Consider the following 6000-nt stretch of genomic DNA (forward strand, 5'->3'; position numbering starts at 1 on the left):
GGTACCGATCAACAACACTGCTGCTGAGGTCACTGGGACCCACGAACCCCTCCACCACGTTAAGGTGCTGATTTGTTGTAGGAGTAAATTAGAGATGCTGTTTGTATTAAATTCTGACCTTTTCTTTGATGGAGATGTGCTATTGAAAACAAAGGAAAATGTGTCTCAGCGTAAACATTACATGACCTCAATGAAAACGATCGATAAGAACACAATGTGTGTTAGATGCCAACAAACGGCACGAAGGGCCCTCAGTTGAAAGGGGTGAATCAGAAATGAGAAGGTCACTTTGGGTGATGTCATTGTGTTGTAAGAGTTACGAACTTACACGGAGCCCACACACCTGACCCCATGTTGAGTCGGCCACATGTCCTGACTGTGTGCGTTGGCAGCGTGTCCTCATGGCCGCCCATCAGCAGCAAAAACAGCCGGCTGCATCTAAAAGCGGCATGTTCACTTTCACGCTGGCGGAGAGAAACCTGAGTAAAAGAATGAGATAAATCTCTGGGTACCGCCGGGCGCGGCGCAGCGGGAATCAGTCATGGTTGAACTCTGCTGTGACTTCAATTTCAGTGAAAGGAAACTCATTCTCGTTTGATGGACAATAGAGAGGCCCACTGCTGGGACTCGGGTACCTTTTTGTAACAAAGAAATACACACATGCTCCTCTGTATGGCGCACAATGTGCAAAGACCACGAGTGTCTACACCTCTTGAATTAAAATGTTCTAAATAGTCCGGAAGAAAGACGTTTCCTCACTGTATTCTCCCTCTACTTTTTCCATTATCTCATATAAACTATGTTTACGTAATTAAGTAAAATCTTAAAATACACCATGTTTTTTTTTTTAAACCTTTAGGTCAAATGAAGGTGTTTTAAATGTTTCCATAAAAACCCTCAATCCCATACGCATTCAAATGGTGGAATCCTCCCCCATGGGTTATGTTAATTCTAACAACTCCATTCGTACCAGTTTTTATTCAAATAAGTCAAAATGAAGACTGATGAAGATCTGACCAAACGTGAAAAATCACGTTGCGTAGCATGTAAGCATTGCTGCTAGTTTAACGTTCTCAACTGCAAAAAATCCCCATTGTTTTAACATGTGATTAACCGTTCATTTTCCAACTTAAGCTTTTCCTGTTGATGAAACTCTTTAAAACTGAATTGAGAAGTTTATGAATAAGCATTTTTCCAGCAGCCTTAAAAATAATTTCACAGAAGCAATGCTGATGATATTATGACGTTCACAAGATCACATAAGCGTTCGCCTCTGGAGGATTTAATTAAAGGTGGATGAGGCATGTGTTATTGTTCTATAACAAGGTGTCAGACATTTGCCTTTGTCATGGTGCTAAATAGTGATACGAAATAGTCCCTTATTAGGACATAATCAGTCCTACCGTGACACCAAAAAGTAGTCCACAGTTTTTGGGGAACTAATAATAATAATAATAAATAATAATAAAGGTAACCGGGTAACCGAGCAGGAAAACAACATGGCCCACAGATATGTATCCATGATGCGCATGCATGAAGTTGCGCACAAAGTCCTTGAAATCCTTTGCAAACGTCATTTGAATGACACCTTAATGACAAAAACAGACGCAGAGAACGTTCTATTTAGACCAAATGGCACATGATTAATGACACCAAGTATCCTCACCTTGCTATAAAGAAACGGTTTTAGAATCTAATATTTACTTTACAATGTAAGTTAAATGTATTGCTTTTCTCAAGCTTGTGCTGAATTAAATGGAAACAGACACACTCCATGTTTCCAAAAGGTTGCATGGTCCTGAAACCATAGCAACTCAGCAAAAAAAGTCAAGATCACTGAGCATCTGTCATCTGATGTATTTCTGATTAACTCCACTCAGTTGCCCCTAATAGGACACATTTCCCATGTAAAATGCAATAATAGTCGCTTTGGTGATGGGATGTGAAAAATGATGACTCAGATTCGTACCAATTATTAATCTATTTTGTTCTCCTATTTTTACATTTCCATTTTGATTTTTGGTAATGGCTGGGTTATGAAATAATAATCACATTTTATGTTCACTATTATTAACTGCAGGATATTCAAGAATATGTTATTAAAAAAAAAAAAAAAAAGCTCACACAGCAACACAATACTTGCACAATGTTGTCTTTTTCTTCTTTGGTGGTTAACAAGTACCTCAGATCAGCTTGGATCTTGCATAGTAGCGCAGATTACTGCTCTGGGTCTCTATTAGGGAGCGATGTAGCAGGAGGAAATGAACACGGAGTCTTCGTAGATCACAGCGGGAGAGGATGTCTTCTCTCTCACAGGTTTAATGTCATAGCAGACATGTTATTCCTCGTCCTTCCCTCGAAGGCACGCGAATGTACACGCGCCTGCTAATGGATGCTCGCTGCTGTCAGTGGCGATGTTGTAATTGAGTAAATGCTCTCTGTGTGTTATTTATATATTTATTTGAGCCTGATCCAGAGAGTTTGCACAGTTGAACACACACACAAACACAAACCATTAGCACTCCATAGCTTAACATTTCCACTAGTTTGCACTTTGTCCGATTTGCAAATAGAAGGTGCACCACATTCACCGTCTTAGCTTGGCGTGCAGGCGTGTGCTAACATTTGCTCATTGGTACTAAACTCAGAGCACAGCTGAAGCTGATATGTGAGATATTTTGGAAGAAACTCATCTATAAAGCCATGCATGGCTTAATGTGTATAAAATGATCTGATGCACTAAAAACAGCCTACAGTTATCCAGGATTACGTGCGCTTGTATTCACCATGGAGTTTATCCCATTTTCACACTGGGCGAGAGGCGGCGTTTAATCCGAACAGCTTCGGCAGCCCTGTGAGACTGACGCACGCAGACAAAGCAATCACACCTACGGGTTCCAGGTAACCTGAGCTGCGTGCACAGAGCGTGGGAGGAAACTGGAGCACTCACAGGACACCGGAGAACATGAGAACTTCACGTCGAATGCATCTTTCTTCTGGGAAGCTGCAGAGAAGTCATCGCAAGTGTCACCGCATGTCGTCGCAAAAGATTGCAAACAGCCTCCTTTTCCCACATTAGGAGGCGCCCTTCTTTCTCATTGGATCATCTCTCTTTCTCGATGGATAATTCAAACACTTGGTTTGCCTGTACTATTATTTTACACTAAACTAATCTGCAATTCCAGGTCTCCCTTTCATTATTGCCCTCAAGTGTTTTCACTTGGCTGTAATTCTTCTTTTGACACGACGCGAGCCTGTGACGTTCATTTGACCTTTTCTGAGAGCGGCTATTCCCCCCTCATGTCTTGCCCCAGTTCTCCATTGTGTCCGATCTTTTAACTGCTGAGGTCTCTCCTAATGAAAATGACGTGATGGATTTTCCCCTGAGCCATGGTTCTTAGCTGGCTGAAATATAATTGCGTGGATCTGTTTTGTTCTCTGTCCTTTTGATAGATTCTCAATCCCTTTTTTTTCCCCTACTGGCTCCTCCGTAGATTTCCTTTTCAGGTTCCCTCCGTGGTTGGCGGCATTGACTGAGTGGAAGGGTCCTTGAATTAGACATATATGGTTACTGAGCCTCATCCTGTTGTATTACAATGTCACACTCACCCTTCCCATTTTCATATTCACATGGTCATTTTTTAAGACGTTTACAACTTATTGTTGCACATCTGGCAGGAGGCTTCACATAACCTCTGCTAGCTATGGAATGCCTCAAATGACATGGCTTTATTTTCTTGCAAGGCATGGAACTGTGAATGCTATCTGTTAAAAATAATTTTAAAAAACCTGAGTTTGCTGAGTTGCTTCTGCTTTTACCTATGAACACATCCACCTTTTAAAAAAGGATCGATTGTCTTTGTGCCCCTCTTCTCAATTATCGTCTGATGGGATTGCTAATGGTACATCATGTCACACTGGGCCTTTTTGGCACATGTTTTTTTTTATCACACACAGCTATCACTACAGCTGACAGCAGCCCAATGGAAAAGGTGGCATCACCTGTCAAATGCATTTCATAACATCAGCCTGAGGTCATCAAAAGGTTCTATTGCAAAATGCCAAATAGCAAAAGGTGCGACTGTGTGGATGTAAAGCGACTGGGGTTGGATCAAAGCTGGGACATAGTTTACATAGAATGATAACATGTTTCAAGTTTCACTGTAGCAGTAATTACTCCAATTATTGTTATATACTTTAAAACGCCATATGGATGTCGGGCAAAAAAAAATGTGATTTGAATGTAATCGAAACAGCCTGGGGTTTAGTTGATGGGATTTCAGTAAGCTAGCAGTCTGCGTGCAGCGCTCCATCAATGAAGTAGAAGGCGTCTGTCTGAATATGTCCCTTGTGTACTGGGCAGCACTGGTAAACATGGGCAGCATGCTAACTGGACACATGCAGACAAGACAGCATTTGTGTCTCGCAGCTTTGTATCATTTTGATTGGACAAGGAGTTCAGATGCAGCCCGCGTTCCTCAGCACATCTATCTAATACAACGTGTGGTAGTGGCTTTAGATCACAACGAAGCCATTGAAAAACCAACAGATGTTTTTTTTTTTAACAAGGAAATTAGGGCATTATTTAACATTTATTTTACCACATTCTAATCTATGATGCGCTAATCCCTCCCTCTGTGTTTGTCTTTCTGCTACACAAACCAGTCCGGGAACTCAATCTACATGTCACATTACATACTGTGGCAAACCAGGGGGAGGAACAAAGCACTTGGGGCGGAGCCCCAAGCTCCGGTTGGGGGAGGTGATAAGGGGGATTTATTATCCTGTGCAGGTGCTCCAGCCACTGGGAACGTGGCACTGGTCACACCTGCGGCCTATCTGGTAATCAGAGCAGACCCTAGATAAGGAGAGGAGAAGAGACCGGACGGGGGCAGACGTCGGAGAGGAGGTAACCCCCAGGACTCACCGCTCTACTCTACTCTGCTCCTAACAGGACAAGGAAGCGGGCGCCACGTAGGAGGAGACGCCACATATTTCAGTTTGGAAGCCGGTTGGAAGAGCCGTAGTTTTTGACCTTTGTTATTAAAAGGACCCTTTTTGTTTGCATTTGCTGTCTGAGTTTCTTATTTTACGCCCGAATCTGGCCTCACTCCCCCTGGGTTACCACATTTTGGTGGAGGATGCGGGTGTGACGGTCTGTCGCTAAAGATTCAGGCTAAAATAGGTACTCCGAGAGAGACACGGAGAACCATGGAGAATGCACTGACACAGCTCATCCAGACCCAAACCCAGCAGGCCCAGAGTCTTCAAGCCTTACAGGACGCCATCACTACTCTTGGACGGCATCTGGTAAAGCCAGATAATCCCACGACCCACATTAAGGTCCAGACCACCAGGGGCACATTTGAGGTTGTTGCGGGCTTAGTGGAAAATCTGCCGGTACCAGTGCTGATTGGGCGGGACTGCCCGATATTCTGGCGTTTGTGGGCATGCAGGACTGCTGGCCACCGAAGAAACTGTCCCACCAAGAAACCTGGTAGGGACCAGAAAGTCAAGGTGGCACATGCCTGTGCAGCCCCATCTAGCCCAACCACGTCATCTGCAGAAGGGACAGAGGAGGAGGCCCCGGCCCCAGCGGAGGCCCCGGCCCCAGCAGAGGCCCCGACAAGGAGGGATCCCCGACTAACTGAAGGGTCTTCGAACGAGGCTTTTTCGGAGTTCCCACCGGCAGAAGAGGCATCTTCCACCAGGCCCGGGCAGTTTGGGACGGCCCAGTGGGAGGACCCTAACCTGGAACAAGCGCGACAGAACCTGGCTGTGGTCGAGGGAGAACCGGTGGCGGGGGTAAGTGCTAGCACCTTTCCACACTTTTCAATCAAGAATGGCCTCTTGTATAGGGTGGCAAAGCTGGAGGAACGGGTGGTGGAACAGTTGCTAGTCCCCAAGCGCTATATTAACAAAGTGTTGTACCTAGCCCACTCCCACCTGTTGGGAGCTCATTTGGGGGTGGAGAAAACCTACGACCGAGTCCGGGAGCGC

The sequence above is a fragment of the Gasterosteus aculeatus genome, chromosome 6 (assembly GCF_964276395.1).
Source record: "Gasterosteus aculeatus chromosome 6, fGasAcu3.hap1.1, whole genome shotgun sequence".
Taxonomy (NCBI): domain Eukaryota; kingdom Metazoa; phylum Chordata; class Actinopteri; order Perciformes; family Gasterosteidae; genus Gasterosteus; species Gasterosteus aculeatus.